Source organism: Canis lupus, chromosome 29 (assembly GCF_011100685.1).
Source record: "Canis lupus familiaris isolate Mischka breed German Shepherd chromosome 29, alternate assembly UU_Cfam_GSD_1.0, whole genome shotgun sequence".
Taxonomy (NCBI): Eukaryota; Metazoa; Chordata; class Mammalia; order Carnivora; family Canidae; genus Canis; species Canis lupus.
This window is the reverse complement of record NC_049250.1, coordinates 15,956,862-15,974,257: the sequence shown is the minus strand read 5'-3', so window position 1 is coordinate 15,974,257 and position 17,396 is coordinate 15,956,862. Positions and strand designations below refer to the sequence as shown.

The following is a 17,396-nucleotide window of genomic DNA, read 5'->3' as shown; positions in this document are numbered from 1 at the left end:
ACACTGTTTATTTAGCTGTGTTCAGCCCAGTGCTTCACACAAAGTAAGATACTCAGCAAATGTAAAAAGTACGTCAGATCCTTATAAGGTCCTGTGACTCAGTCCTAAGGGAGTCTAGCTTTCTGCTCTGCTCACACTCCTCCCATTTCCCTCCTCCCACAGTGCCGCCTCACACCCTGCTGTGCAAGCTAGTCACTTCTGTCTTAAATCCTCTAATGCCATCTCAAAGTGGTCACTTTTAACTCTTTGATGGCTGAAGGATTTCTGCAGAGCCTCTTGAAGTGGTTATTAGTATTCACATCCCTGCAGAAAGCTGGCAAATGACATGGTCAGAGTGAGAGGTTTCCAGCCTGGAAGGACTTTCTAAAAGGTCTGTGGATTTTTCCTGGGGCCTTGGTTGTGATAATAGGTTAGACCCCTGTTGTTGAGTAACCAGATGACTATAGGAAGCCCTTATCTTCAATACTGTGTAGGAAATAATCCTAGGTCAACATCTCCTTTTTGTTTTTAGGATACAACTATGGAATCTAGAGAGTACTAAACCAAAAGAAAATGGTTATAGAATTTTGCTTGTTAGAAACTGGGCTGGTTTGTTCAGGTATAATACCAGTGATATGCAGTAGAAATACAGCGTGGCCTCATGTAATTTAAATTTTTTCCTGGGGCCACATTTTAAACAATAAAATGAAACAGGTGAAATTAGTTTTAATATATTTTATTTAACCAATTATATCCAAAATATTAACACGTAATCAGTATTAAAAAGATGTTACTGATATACTTTTATATGTTTTTGGAGACCACATCTCAGTCTTGACAAGCACTATTTCAGGTACTCTGGAGCCACAAGTGGCTAGTGATTCATGTTTTGTGGTACACTTTGTTAGAGGGAGCCAGGACCACTTTTTTTTTAATAACTAGACAAATGTGTAGTTATATTTTGTAGAGTTCTGTACATTTCCCTTGCTTAAGCCTTAAATTTAATTATTAGGTTTGGAGATTTCAAAATACTGTATAAATTAGTTGCATTTTTAGAGAGATTGTATAGTTTCAAATATGAGAGGACAGCAAAGTTTTTAGCAGCTCTGTTTTTCTTTCTTTGGGCTGGGCTGTTTCAATTTCTTGGGTTTTTTTGGGGGGGTGGGTAGCTTTCATCTTAAAAGCTATGCTTTTCATAGTGGGGCCGGCTTTCATCCTTCTTCAAATATATTTTTCGGTTGACGGAAGCTGCTGGATGGGAGAATGCATAAAGCTTTTTGTTGGATCAGTTTCCAGTATATCCCCTTGCATTGAAACCTTATTTTCTTTTAAGCAATACAAATATAAAAGATGAAGCCAAAAGACTTTTGTCTTACGTAGAAAAAGTTTATTTAGTTATACAGTCAGTCTTATTTGGCTAAGGTTCCTAGCTCTAGGAGTAGATAATTTTTCATTTATTAAAGAACACAATGGCTGGATTGCATACCAAGCATCTTGGATTTGAACATTGGCCAGAGGATCCATGTTTTACATGAATATGAAACTGGATAGGATAAAGATTCCTTAAGTTTATTTCTATTTCACTAGAGAGAAAGATGTTTACATACATATTTTGAGATAGCTGGGATGAGTTAGTACGTTAAATTTTATTTCTTTTAAAATATGTATTTTTTTAAAAAGCATGGATTTGTAATGTCACTTGGTAGTATAATATTTTATTTTGTTGTGATATAATAGCCTAGATATAGGTGCAAGTTGGTGAAGTGATTCCATTCCATGAAGTAATACAGGGATCTGTTTGTCATGGTTGTCTGTGAGTTGCTACCAATCCAAACTGAGGCCTTCGGTTGGGAAGGGGAAAGACAGAAAGTTCAGGGCTGTTTACCATGGAGGAGATGAGGAGGAAGTTGTGGTATCTCTTCCATTTTGGTAGCATTGGTGAGAACTTAGTCACAGGGCTCCATCTAGCTGTAAGGGAGGCACTAAGGGAGAAATAATGTGTAGGAACATGCTATACACAGCTTGCACCATGATTTTGGGTTATTTCTTTAGGATGGTTTTCTATAACTGGGATTACTAGTCCAAACAGTATGAATATTTGAATGGAATTTTTATTTTACATAACTTTTCTGCAGCAACCATTTCAATACTTGGGAGGTTGACCAGAAGCCAATTGTCTAAAACATTCAAAAGTGTTACGCTGTTGAACTTCAAGTAAGAGAAATGGGAATCTGTGGCATTCTAGCTTGGGACTGCTCACTTTCTACCCTACTCTGGCCCACCTTGATTGGCATGGACGTTCTGCCAGCAAGAAGCAGGACAGAAAGACCTCAACTTGAAGGGGCTCAGTTCTTTGGAGGGGTGGGTCATGCCCGGTGACACTGTCTGTAATGAGAATTTTCTGAAGTGCAAGTTGGGGGGTGGGGTGGGGCACAAGGCAGTGCTCAAATATCAGGGGCTTGCAGTACTAGTTGAGGCAAACTTTCTTGGTTGAGGCTGCATAGAAGCACAGGAAAGCCCTGGGAAGGCCCGAGGTTTTCTCCTACTTTTGACCCTCAAGTTGCATTCTTGCACCAAGGAGACTTGAAAGGGCCCTGTGGAAAGATAAACCTGGGGCAAACTTAAAATGAGCTCCCCTTCCTCCCACACACAAATCCATGGGCAGGGGTGGGAGCCTTAGTGGCTCAGGGGGTTTGAGATAAACTCTGTCTAATCACATATTGACCCCTAAGTGATACAAAGGGGTAACCCCTAGGAAGCCAGGCTTAAAAAATAAAATCAGTATATTTAAAACTGAGCAGAGCTATCAGGGACTGCATACCTCAGGAAAAAAGACTTTTTACATGTTTATTAGCCCAGGCAAGATACTAAACAAAATGAAAGAAGTAAACAAAACAGCAACAATACATATAAGTCAGAAAAAGAATCAGAATCCTGAGTTGCTACATAATATTATATAAAATCTCTAGGTTTAACAACAACCAAATTACAAGCCATGTAAGGAAGCAGTGAAGTATGACTCATGCACAAAAAAAAAAAAAAAAAAAAAAGACTGTAAAAAAGAATCCTCTCTGAATGTCCCCAAATGTTGGGACTTAATAAAGACTTAAACTATTATGAATATGCCACAAGAACTAAAGGAAACCATGTTTTAAATAAAGGAAATTATAACAATGTTAGTCAACAAATGGAGTTTCTGGATGGAGGGTATAGAGATAATAAAAACAATAACAACAAAAAAGAACTAGTTCATATGACATCATGGGAGAGTACTTCACCTCTGTAGTAGTCTTTCCCAAGACTTATAGCCTGAGTCTGATGATGAAAAAAAAAAAAAACAAAACAGGCAAAAGTGAAACTCAGGATCATTCTATAGTAGCACCTGACCAGTGTTCTTAACATCTGTCAAGGTCATGAAAAACAAGGAAAAACTGAGAAATTATTACAAATCAGAGGAGACCAAGGAGACATGATGATTGAATGCAGTGTGGTATACTGCATTGGATCCTGGAACAAAAAAGGGAAAAATTAGTTGAAAAAATGGTGAAATCTGAATAAAGTCTGTCGTTAGGAACCAATGTTAATTTCTTACTTTTGACAAATTGTACCATGCTTATGTAAGATATTAACATTAGGGAAAGCTGGGTGAAGCTTATACAGGAACTCTCTGTACTGTCTTTGCAACTTCTCTGTAAATCTAAATTATTCCAAAGTAAAAAGTTAAAATATCACATGGAAATTCTAGATTGAAGAATATAATGCCTGAAATGAAAAATTCACTAGAGGGGTTCAACAGTCTTTTTGAAGTGCCAACAAAATCAGGGAATTTAAAGACAGACCAATAGATATGATTCAATCTGAAAGATAGAAAAATGAAGAAAAAGGAACAGAACGTTGAGATCTGTGGAAAACATCAAACATACAACATATCTATAATGGGAGCCCCGAGCTGGGTGATGGGGGAAGAGAAAGAAAGAGAGAGAAAGAGAAGGAGGGAGGTAGGTACAGAACACAGTCTTTTGGAAAAATTTCCAAATTTGATGAAAAACTTTACACATCCAGAAATTGATTGAACTTCAGTAGTTTAGGAGGATAAATACAAAGAGACCTGTGCCTAGAACAGCATAGTCAGTTTGTTAAAAGACAAATTTGTCCGATTTTCAAGACAAAAATCTTGAAAATCAAGAGAAAAATAACTCGCTACATACACATCAATGTGATTAAAAACTGCATTCTCATCAGAAGGCTATAATGGGATGACATAAGGAGGCATAATGATGACATAAGGATGACATCAGGAGGCTATAATGGGATGACATAATCCAAAGTGCTGGAAGAAAAAAACTGTCTATGAATAATTCTGTATTTAGTAAAACTGTCCTTCAAAAATAAAGGTGAAATAAATACATTCATATGCAAAGATAGACAGTTTTTAGCAAGCAGACCTACCTTACAAGAAATACCGAAAGAAGGAAATGATGATGCGTTACCAGATGGTAACTCAAATCCATAGAAAGAAAGACACTGGAAATGTAAATATGTAGGTTAATATAAAAACTTTAATACTTTTTTTCCTCATTAACAAAAATACTTGAATTGTACCTAAAAACAAATTTAGTATCTGCAACATTTCATTACCCCCACCTGCTTGTACAGTTCATTCATCCCTGCTGTGAACAGTTTGTTCACAGCTGTTTGCCTTTTGGTTTGTAGAATCTCAAAATTTTTGGCTTCAGAACTTCTTTCCATTCTCTTTCTATTCCATTCAGAGAGTTTCTACTTCAGTGGGCTTTATGTATTGATATTTTTTGTATTAGAAAATAAAAAATATTTTTAAATAAAAACAGTACCAGTTACATGTATAACATGTTTTTTAATGAAAAAAGTATTCAAAAGCAAGAAAGGTAGGAGAATGGCATTGATTTTACACTTTTCAAATCTCATTAGTGTCTGGTTTAATAGAAAACCACTGGGTTCTCATATAGGCTTCTGCATTGAACTTACTGAAATATGTTGATTTGGCAGAAGTATATAAAGAAAATCTGAAAAAAAAAATCCTGGCCCCACTCAGATGTAGTTGGAAGAGGGAGGTGTATAATAGTAGCCTTTAATTATAATTACAGGTGTTTTTCTTTGATATGATGCCAGAACTCAAGAAATGGTAGAGGTTAGTTGCAATGTGGAATCTAAAACATACTGGTGAATTTTTTTATTTATTGCTCTATCAAGCAGTGTACTTTGTTACATCAAAACCCATCATTCCTACTGATCTGTAAAGGATAAGGGAATAAACAAAAGTTTTATGTCTGAAGTAATCTGGAAAAAAAACCTGATAGAATAATCAAGTGTTGTATAAGAATATCTTTTGGAAAAAAAAAAAAAAGAGTATCTTTTGAAATGGCTTTTATTAGTATTTGAGATTTCTAAATTTAATGCCTTCCGTATGTTAGGGCTTCATTTAAACTACTGGAAGTTGGAATCACAGATTATCTATTATGACTGTGTACTTAATTTGAAACCTACTTATATAGAGCGTCATCATCATCACTGTAAAAGCTGTACCTCTTGTGGTAAAGCTAAGTAATTTAGAAGGGTATAAAATGTAATTAAAGGAAAGTTCGCCTTACCAATCCCCAAGAGATAAGCAATGTTAATAGTTTCTTGAATGCTTTTCCTGAAAATATGTTCACATACAGGACTCTTGATACGAATACATGTGAAAATCTTTTTAAGCAAATGGAATCATATACGTATCCTGAAAATACATAAATCTTGGATATTTTTATATTAGTATGTCATTCTTTTTAAATCACTAGTTAACATATATGTTACTAGATTGGCTATTATGAGAAAAATTTTAGTAATGAAAGCACCACTTTTAAAGTTGTTCTCATTCAGTTTCTGATCCTTTGTTAATGTTTTTATTTGTCAAAAATAATAAAAATCACTTGCAAACTGAAATTGGATGCCTTGGAAAGTGTGCAGGTTTTTATGAAGTTCATAGATGTGATGTTAAAAAACTCAGAGCCACTGATAGACAATTGAAAAAGAAAATTTTCAAGGATGACATCTTAGATACTTTTAAGGGAGCCTGATTTGATTACAGTGACTTTTGATGTAAATGATTAAAGAGAAGGCTCTTAGGAAAAATGGATGAAGGCATTCAGTATTTCTGAAAACAAGATCTTTGTGATCATCTCCAAAGAGAAAACCATGAAAGGTATGGTATATTGTGTTATCATACAATTTTGTTGAAAAGATTACACTAAAAAAAGGGTCAATACTTGATTCTTTTTTATTCTAAGAAATTTGTGCATAGATGAAATTGTAACCTGTCAAATATAAGATAACTTAAAACTTATTTTTACATTTTTATTTTATTTTTCAAGTCAAATTCTTGAAAATCCTTTATTATTTTCAGTATTTACAATTACATTTTGGTCCTTACCTTAGATAATTCACTTAAGTGACCTTTGCTCAAAGTCATTCATGCTTAGAAACTTAGGAATTCATGAATTCCATTATATGGATGTACTATATGTAATTTAATCACGTCCCTGCCAGTCAAGGATATTTAGGCTGTTTGTGTGTGTGTGTCTTATGAACATAAGACAGGGATAGAGAATATCCTGTACACATATCTTTACATTCCCATGTGAATATGTCCATGGAATACATATCTAGAAGAAGGAGAACTTGGGTCTAAAGCTATGAGCATTTACAGTTTTCCCTAAAAGGATTACGTGAATTTATAATCTTACTACAAAACTCTGTATACACATTCACAGTGTACTCCTTATTGTCCACACCTTTTCTTGAATTAGCACAGTGAGATTTGTAGTGTAATTTTACTTCCTGAGATTTGGATAGTCAGAGTAGGGACAGTCCAGATTATAAGGGGTTCGTTTGAAAATGTATCCTAATCTGTTTAGCTCCTCAGTTGGATAGTGAGAGTGTGAATAACACAGGATACCCGTTGTCTCTTCACTGATGCTGAAGTGTTGTGAGTCTTTGTAATCCTTGCCAGTATGATAGGTTAAAATAAAAATGTCTCATTAGGTTTGTTTTGCTTCTCTTTAATTGTAAGTTAGAGTATGCATATTTTAATTTTAATGACATTTACATTTAAAAATGTATCTTGCAGTTACCTTCTTACTGTATTACAAGAGTGATATTCCAATATTAGGGAAATAAAGACTTATTATAGTATTACTAATATTTATCTGATCTCTCTAACCTTATGGTAAATTTTTATATAGCAGTTTTGTATCTATTTAATGAAATGTCTCATTTTTTCCCCTTATAAGGCTTCTGGTTCTATGTTATAGTTAGAATATTACCTTCTGTGCTTTAAGATAATAAATATATTCTTGTATTCTTCTACAGTCTTCTACACTGTTCTCTTGATAATTCTGTTTCCACAGTTTGTTCCTCATGTTTTGATCTTTGCTCCATGTGGAATTTATTGTAATGTAAGGAATAAGGCAGAGATCTAATGTTTTTTTTTTTTTTTTATCTCCACTCACTATCCAGTTTCTCTTAAATTATTTATCAAATAATGTATCTTTTCCCTGTTTATTTAAAGTGTCACCTCTACTGTATGTGAAATTCTTGTATCTTTTTGGTCTATTTCTGGACTCTGATTCTGTTTCATTGATCAGTCTATTCATGTGCTAGCATTAAAGTTTTAATTATTACAGCATAATAATATTTTTTAATATTTAATAGGACCATTCTCTCCACATTTCTTCCCTACCTAATCTTTCATACTTGTTTATTATTCTAGAAGAACTTGCTGATAGACTCACGTCTGCCTTCTCACTACCCATAAATGATCCTATTGGTATTTTTACTGGGATTGTTTCAATTTGTGGTTTAGGCAAATTTACATTATGAGAATTAATCCAGACAAAGTGGTTAGAGTGGTGCCTGGTGTAGAATAAACAGCCAGGAGACTAGCTGTTGTGCTGGATATTCTTTTTGCCTCTTCAAATATATTCTTCACTTTCTCCATCTCCAGGCTCTCTAGTCCTCTGGCTTCTTATTGGATTTGGCTAATAGGTCTTGTAGGAGATGGATGTGTGGGAGGAAAGAGGTTGTATTTCCCAGCCTCTTATCCTATAGAGTTGTGTTTGTCCTCCTAAGGCCACACCTTCTGCCAGGGTAGTTCTTCTCCCATACTGAGAGACCTTACTAGGGTCTAGTAGTGACAGTGATAACAGCTCCCTGCTATTGCTTGTCCTGTGAGTATGCCATTATTTTCCTGCTGGGAGGCTGATTGATGGACCTGCTTTCATCTTCTGCTTCTCCTCCTCCTCCTCCTCCTCCTCCTCATTGCTGATATTGAATCTCCCTATTGCAATCTTCTTTGAGAGCCTTTAGTAGAGGTTAAAATTCTCTTTATAAAGCCCTTTATCATTTGTCATTATACCCAGGTTTTCTTCTATTCATTTGCAGTTATAAATAGAATCTTTTCTCTTGTTACATTTTCTAACTAATTGGATATAAGCAAGCTATCAGCTGTATACTGAATTTTCTTATTGTTTCTAATAATTTTTCAGTACCTTGTTTATTTCATAATCACCTGCAGACAGTGCATCACTTTGAAATAATGATAGTTTTCCCTTTTATTTTCTTCATGAGGAGTATTTATTTGGGAATGGTTTTATTCAAATATTTTTGCACATCTGTTAAGATACTTAAAATTTTTCACCTTTGATCTACTAATTTAGTAAATTATCTTATTAGATACACTAATACTAACTTACCCTTATTTTCCTGGCCTAATTCTTACTTGGTTAAGCTATCGTATTCTTTTTAGGATTCTACTTGCTGGTATTTTGGTTAGGATCTTTGTAACAATATTTTTTACTGAAAATGATCTATAGCTTTCTCTCCCCATCCAGTGTCATGTTGTGATAGCAGTACTTTGTTTACATCACCCCAGTATTTTCAGCGGCAAGTTAAAAACAGTAAAGAGAGAAGAGATTTTACACACACATGTAAATATCTTTAAAGCAGTGAGGAAGTTAACTTGTTACCAGGGAAACTGGCATCATATCTTGCTGATTATAAAGCTGTCTTTTGTATCAAACTGGTACAAAGTACAGTTGTTACAAGATGTGTATGTAATGCTGTGGTGACATAAAATACCATCTTTCACTTGATCTTTTATCTGCTTTTCCTCATCCTATGAAGAGAAATGGGTAGGACTTTGCCACATTTAGCAGATAAGAAGGTTTAGATTCAGACAGATTTCTGCTTGCCAGAGGTCATATGGCTAATAAAGTTTATCTCTAGACCTAGAAAACAAACCTTGTGACACATGGTCAATGCTCCTTTGTTTCATCATCTTTAGGAATAGAGTCAGTGAAATCAGATCACACGTATATTTCAGAATAGGAGAGACCTTGGCTCAGATTTTATTTTCAAGGAAATTATGTGTGAAGAATTTAGCACTTTTCTTATAATGCATATTATAATTCAATTTATGCCTACAACATCATCTTAAGGTAGTCAGAGAACAGGTTTATAGCGTAATACTATACATGTCAGAAATCACCCAATTTAAAAACTACATGAGAGGTTTATACAGGCTCTTCCCAGACACAAATGGAAGAAAAAAATAGCGTGTCTTCATATACTCATTCTTCCCTTTAAAAGAATGAATTGCATTTTTTCTTTATTACTAAGTTAATACATATTTATGAAGGAAAATTTAGGGAAAAAGGCAAAAATATCAGAATCCTCTGTAATTCTACCACCCAGAGATACCAGTGTGAACATCTTGGTGTGGAGCCCAACACTTCTACTACCTATCTAAATGTATTCTTTTTCTCTGCCTCTTACCATGCATAATGTTTTATAATCTGTGCATAATTCTTTTATAATCAGTTTTTAAATCTTATATAGTAATTTTTCATATTATGAAATATAGCAATATTTCAGATACTAGAGACTTTTTTCTGAATAAAGTCTTATTAGAAACCCAAATTAAGGTACGCCTAGGTAGCTCAGCGATTGAGTGGCTGCCTTAGGCCCAGGGCATGATTCTGGAGTCCTGGGATCGAGTCCCACATCAGGCTCCACGCCCGGAGCCTGCTTCTCCCTCTGCCTGTGTGTCTCTGCCTCTCTCTCTCTCTGTCGCTCATGAATAAATAAATAAAATATTAAAAAAAGAAACCCAAATTAATGCAGTGTTTTATGCTAAAATTTTTATATTGTTAATTTAAACGCTAATATGGGAATGAAAAGGTTGATTTGTTGAAAAAAAAAATTTAAGATAGGGTTGTATCCAGTGGTGTTCTGGAATGCTTATTACCCACAACTTGGATGAACCTAGAAAATATTATGCTAACTAAAATAAGCCAAACACAAAAGATCATGTAGTGTATGATTCCATTTATATTAAATACTCAGGAAATATATTTCCATAAGGACGAGGTTTCTTTGGATCTCTAAAGGAAAAATAGAACTGATTTGTGTTACTTGATGATTTCTACAATATACTTACTGTGGTTGATTTGAAGCTATCAGTGCTGCGTCACTGAATGAGTTGGTAAGAAGAGAGGTGCAGAATTGGCTCTTCTGAGCCAGTGTGAGCAGGCTCCAGCACACTAGTGGTTTAAAAGCTAGAATGTTTTTAGTTACAGGTAGCAAAAATCTTACTCCAGTGTCCTTAAACAAAAGATTTACCAAGAGGATTCAAGGTTGAATGGTTCCAGATTTGTTTAGTTCAACAGCTCAGCAGTATCATCACTGACCCATGTTCTTTCTTTCTGTCTTGCTATCTTCAGTATGTCAGAGTTGTCTTCACACCAGCTTTTACCATGGTTGCAAAGTGGCTTTAACAGTTCCACATATCCAGACATCACAACTTCCAGAGGAAGAAAGGGCTTGCCTCTTTCCTTTCATATTATTTTAAATGGGGGGAAAAAATCCCTTGGGACTCCTTTAGCAAACTTTCCATCACATCTGATTTTATCACATTGCTATTTTCAAACTAGTCTCTGACAAGCAAGATGGAACTATTATGATTGGTTTGGACCAGTCAGGATCCACTCTTCTGATCTGAGGCTGCCAGCTACATTCTCCTGAAGCATATGGCTGCCTAGACATCAGAACAAAATGTTGCTTCTTTTAGGATGGAGGTGGATGGATGTTGGTTGTATAGCCCACAGTGTCTACAGCACAGGCGTTGGGGATGACACTTCAAGTTGTATTATCAGCTTCAATATTTAATTTATGTTTCTATCTTGATTGTGTAGTTTTTCACTTATTCAGAAAAGTTGCAAATGTTACAGTATTCTTCCCACCTCATTCTGTGAGGCCAGTATTACTGATACTAAAACCCAACAAAAAAATTACAAGGCGATTACAGACCAATATCTGTTATGAATAAGGACACAAAAATCCTAAAAAAAATACTAACTGAATATAGCAACATATAAAAAGAATTATATGCCATGACCCAAGTGGGATTCATCTCAGGAATGCAAGGTTGGTTTAACATCCACAAATTATTGTAAATTATTGTAATATACCATGTCAATAGAATACTAAAAGTCAAATGATTATATAAATAGATGCAAAAAACACTTGACAAAATCCAACATCCTTTCATAACAAAACACTCAAAACCTAGGAATAGAAGTGAATCAAAAGGCATCTGTGAAAAACCCACAGTTAGCATCATACTTGATGATAAAAGACTGCTTGCTTTCCCTCATAAGCTCTGGAGCAAGACAAGGATATCCACTCCTGCTATTCTGTTTAACATTGAACTAAGGTTCTAACCAGATCAATTAGATAAGAAAAAGAAAAGGCTTCTAGGTTGGAAAGGAAGAAGTAAAACTGTTCATAGATGACATGATCTATGTAGAAAACACTAAGGAATCCCCTAAAGAATTATTAGAACTAATAAATGAGTTCAGCAATGTTGCAGGGTACAAGATCAGTATACAAAAATCAGCTATGTTTCTGTCCACTTGAGATGAGTAACCCAAAAGTGAACTTAGAACACTTCATTTACAATAGCATTAAAAAGAATAAGATGCTTAAAAATAAATTTAACAAAAGAAGCATCGAACTTATTCTCTGAAAACCACCAAAGATTATTTAAAAAGAAATTGAAGATCCACATAAGTGGAAAAATATCCCATATTCATAAATTAAAAGACCTAATATTGGTAAGGTGGCAATATTGATCTTCAGATTAAGCACAGTCTCTTTCAGAATCCCAACTGACTTCTCTGTAGAAGTTGACAAGCTCTTTTGAACATTTATATGAAATTGCAAGGGACTGAGAGTAGCAAAAAATCTTAAAGAACAAAGTAGGACTCATAATCTCTGGTTTCAAAACTTATTACAAAGCAACAGTGATCAAGACAGTGTGGTATTGGCACTTATAATCCTTAAGTAATTATCTGGGGAACCTAGGGATCAGTGGAATAAAGTTGAGTGTCAAAAAATAAACCCATGTGTCTATGGTCAGCTGGTTTTTGACAAGAGTGCCTAGACCAAAAAAAAAAAAAAAAGGAGTGCCTAGACCATTCAATAGGGAAAGAACAGTCTTTTCAGTAATTGTGCTTAGAAAATAGAATAGCCACACAGAAAAGGATGAAGTTGATCATATGACTTAAAATGAATCTAAGAACTAATTGTAAGAACTAAAGCCTATAAAACTCTTAAAACCTAGGGCAAATTTTTATGACCTTGGATTTGGTCAAAGAATTTTTAGATACGACACCAAAAGCATAAGCAACACAAAAAAAATAGATGCATTAGATTTCATCAAAATTAAAAACTTGTGCTTCAAAGGACACTATCAATAAAGTAAAAAGCCCACAAAATGGGAGAAAATAGTTGCAATCATATATCCAATAAGGGACTTACATCTAGACTGTACAAGGAACTTCTACAACTTAGTAGTAAAAAAGGCAACTCAGTTTAAAAAAAAAATGGGCCAAAGATCTGAATAGGCATTTCTCCAAAAAAGATATATAAATGAATGATAAGCACATGAAAAGATACTCCCACATCTTTTCCATCAGGGAAATGCAAATCAAAACCACAATGAAAGACAGCTAGAACAAAAAAGAATAAGTGCTGGCAAGGATGCGGAGAAATCAGAACCCTCATACACTGCTGTTTGGAATGTAAAATGGTGCAGCCACTTTGGAAAAGATTTTGGCAGTTCCTCAAAATGCTAAACATAGAGTTACCAAATGACACAGCAATTTCACTTCAAAGGGAAATGAAAACAGGTCCATGCAAAAACTTGTACTTGAGTATACAGCAGCATTTTTCAAATAGCCAAAAAGTAGAAACAACCTAAATGTCCACCACATGATGAATAAACAAAATGTGGTATATCCATACACTGGAATGTTACTCAACCATAAAAAGGAATACTGATGCGTGTTACAACTTAGACAAACCTAGAAAACTTTTTGCTAAGTGAAATAAACCAGACATGAAAGGTGACAGCATGTGATTCCATTTATATGAAATATTTAGAAAATGTATTTCCATAAGGACAGAAAACAGACTGGTGTTTGCCAGGGGCTTGGGGGAGGGGAGGATGGGGAATAACTGCTTATGAGTCTGAGGTTTCCTTTGGGATGATGAAATATTCTAAAATTAACAGTGTTGATGGTTACGTGTATCTGTAAGTAGACTAAAAACCATTGTTATTGTGTGTTTACATGGATGAGTTGTATGGTTTGTGCACTGTATCTCAAGCTGTTTAAAAAATATTATCAGTATTTAAAGCTTTCCTTATGGTTTCAGAATACTTATAAATTAGAGATCCAGAAGTTTGAAGGAAAAAGTCAGAAATTTTTGTTTCACTGTGGAGACAGTAATAATTATCTAAAGTTCTATCTATCTTATTTGTCATGAGCATAAAAGTTAGCAAAGTATGCCAAAGTTGCAATAAGTATTTAAAATTGTACAGTCCTAATGGTGCTTATATGTTAATCCGTTAGTATAAAACTGCTTTGTTTTAGTGAAATATGTGAACAGATGCATGTGAGCTTTGCCTTGCATTTATTTGAGGAGTTCAGTTGCTTTAGCATAGCACAAGTTTACATGAGGAATCTTGCACAGGCCTAAATTAAAAAAGGTCCATTCAGAGCCCAAATTTTGCTCATCAATAACACACATATAAAACATTCAGGTACATGCACAGAGATGCCAACAGATGGCCTACTTTAAGATTTGTATAAAAAAGTATAGGTGTATTTATAATTTATATATACTTTATATATTTAATAGTTAAAATTTTAAATGTTTGAATATATGCATTTTTTGAGAAATAATTCCCATACTTTTAAAATTCACTCTTTTAAATTGTACAGTGGTTTTATATTCACAAAGTTGTGTGATATTTCACTACTGTTATCTAAATTCAGAGCACTTTCATCATCTAAAAACTACATATTAGTCATTCATCACTTTCCCCTTCCCTGTCCCCTGACGACTAGTCATCTATTTCTGTCTCTATGTACCTACATATTGAATATGTGCATTATTATAAATTTTAAATAGCTAAAAGTATCCAAGAATTATAGGCAGTTTCAAAAAGTTTGAGCATGTATATTTTACAACATTCACTTTAAACGATTTAGATATTCCATATTTCTATTTTTATAGTCAACTAATTAATCCCTTTATTGTCAAATATTTAGAAAGTTTACAGTTTTTCACTATGAACAATGCTGTGATGAAAATCTTTGTTTTTTTTATTTTATTTTATTTTATTTTATTTTATTTTATTTTATTTTATTTTATTTTATTTTTAATTTTTATTTATTTATGATAGTCACAGAGAGAGAGAGAGGCAGAGACACAGGCAGAGGGAGAAGCAGGCTCCATGCACCGGGAGCCCGATGTGGGATTCGATCCTGGGTCTCCAGGATCGCGCCCTGGGCCAAAGGCAGGCGCCAAACCGCTGCTCCACCCAGGGATCCCGTGTGATGAAAATCTTTGTAGTTAAATCTTTATCCTTATTCATGATCATTTCGTTAAGATTAATTCCTAAAAGTGGTATAGCTAGTTAAAATACTAGGTTTAGTTTTAATTCTTGATACATGTTGTCAAATTACTTCCCAGGAAGCTTATATCAATTTACACTCAAACAGTAATGTAAGAAAGACTCAAAAAGTTGTTAGGTGTAATAATACAATAAATAATTAATGTTTTAATATGGAGAGTGATATTATTTAATTATTTATTATTTAATTGGGAGAAAGAGTGATATCTTTCTCCCAATTAAATGTTTACATGACTAATTTTGAAAATTTTCTGCTTGAAACTTTCGAAACTTTTCGGTGAGCAAGTCATCATTTAAAAATTAGCTGTACTTGAATCATTACCTCAAATTAGCAAAATTCCTGTGGTACTGATCTATATTCCAGGTTCTAAACAAGAGACTCTTTAAATATGTTTTATTCATGTGTTATAAACTGCCTGTTATAAATATCTAACTAGTTCTTAACTGTCTATAGAATGAATTAAAACTTTCAGTTGTACCAAATTACCCATTTTAGGGTTTTTTTTTTTTAACTTTTCCATTAAATCTTAAAATAAGTCATTGTAATAGCTAAAAATAACTGGACTTTATTTTTGTCTTTACAAATATGTGTTGGAGGTGTTAATAATGACAAGACTTTCCTAATAGGAAGAAAAATCAGTCTAGATTGAGGCAATGAGTTGGCTACAAGTATGGTGGTAGTAATGTCTCGGCTATGTTTAGGAAATTTTGCGTAATTGATTGGAATTAGGATACGTATAGGGGAAAATGAAATAAAAAGGTTACATTTGTGCCGTAAAAACAAACATTAAGTGGTTTTCTATATCTTCTTGTTAATAAAACATAAGATAAGGAAATATGTATGTTGAAGCACTATGTATACAATTTGATGAGAGGGTAAATTATTTCATGCTCTTTGGTGTGTCCCCTTTTTAACTTTGATCATACAGGTTTTTCTTAGATCAGCTAACTACCACCCCCCCCCCCCCCCCCCGTCTTAGCAGCTTTTTAAAAGAAAGATGATGGTGTACTGAATGAGGTATATCTCTTCCAGAAGTGTGCATCAGGGGTGAGGATATTGGGGAGGGGGAGGGTTGTGCATACACACACACTTTGCCTCATCATCCTGTGGTCAGTGATTCTCATATGAGAATGGCAAATCCCAAGAGAATCTGGGAATTTGGCAAGGGATTCATGAATCCATATGTATTTGAAATAGTTAACTTAAAAACATAAATCCCAAACCTGTATGTACTAGTGTGTTTCAAATGTAAGTAGATACTGTTGGGATTAAGTAAAATTATTTAAATATAACTCCTGAACTCACAATAATGTTCTGTATTTTCTCAATCAGTGGATGTGTTTTGTATTCTTTGCTGATAGTCAGGTGCAGCCACCAGAGGAGACACAGGAAAGGCTCAGGGAAAACCAAAGTTTATTACTCAGAGGTCCCAGAGACAGGAGACTGAGCACAACATGCAGGGCCACAGGGAAAACAGCAGGGTGTTTGGGTAGGCCGGAGATAAAAATGAGGGGAGAGCATTAGGGCCACAGTCTTTGCTGGGGGTTTCCAGGGAAAGACAGGGCAGAGTGAATGGTTTATGGTTGGGAGATTTCAGTAATTTTGGTGGGCTTTGAGCCATAGGAATGGTCCCTAGTTGCCAAGTACCTGGCTCTGGGTGATTAAGGCCTTGGGATAAAGGATCTGATGAAGAAGGTCTGGCTCTGGGTTAGTTTGCACATCAAGGACATGCTCTTGGCCGGGCCCTTTGCTGTCTCCAAGAATTGCCTAGGTCTGGGACAGGTATTCTCTTTCCAGCTAGAAAATTTTCTTGAAATGTCAGAACATCATAATATACTGATCTTAAAAAATAGGATACAGGGTATCAAGAAGATTAACTTGTATCATGTGGGGCTATGCAAAGTATTTGATACTTAAGAAGATTAAACACCACCTATGCCAGCATGTTTCATTTCCTAAAAGAGTGAAATTGTGATCTAGACTGTGTTAACACTTGGGCAAATTCCTGACTGGTTTGATACTGTTAAATGCATGGCTGTTGTTGATGGAGATCACTGCAAATGGACTATTACCATTGAGTGGCAGCTGGCAAAAAACTGAAAAGGAGAGTCAGACTTCTTTTACTTAACGATAAATTGCTTTTTTTTTTTTTTTTTTTTGGTATTCCTGACTGCCTCATATTGTAACTTAGAGAAACTGGCAATTTAAATGAGAGCTGGGTTGAGGGGTGCCTGAATAGTTCAGTTGGTTGAGGTTGAGTATCTGACTCGTGACTTGATCTCAAGGTCCCGGGATTGAGCCGGGCCTCAGGCATTGCATCCAGTGGAGAGTTGGCTTGAGTTTCTCTCTCTCTCTCTCTCT

The 17,396-nt window shown here is 34.8% G+C and overlaps 1 protein-coding gene and 1 long non-coding RNA gene across 6 annotated transcripts in view; one reads left to right on the top strand and one right to left on the bottom strand.

Annotated features, from left to right (window-relative positions):
* Positions 1-17,396, top strand: part of PDE7A (phosphodiesterase 7A) — a 116,063-nt gene that overhangs the window by 20,328 nt on the left and 78,339 nt on the right. The window lies entirely within an intron of this gene.
* The window catches only part of LOC119866706, a 46,307-nt gene that overhangs the window by 19,486 nt on the left and 9,425 nt on the right, over positions 1-17,396 (bottom strand). Inside the window, exon 3 of one of the 5 annotated variants that reach the window (XR_005381034.1) lies at positions 4,429-4,503. The exons of the other annotated variants lie outside the window; for them this stretch is intronic. This is a non-coding gene — a long non-coding RNA (uncharacterized LOC119866706). The remainder of the gene's footprint in view (positions 1-4,428; positions 4,504-17,396) is intronic. 5 annotated transcript variants of the gene reach the window in all.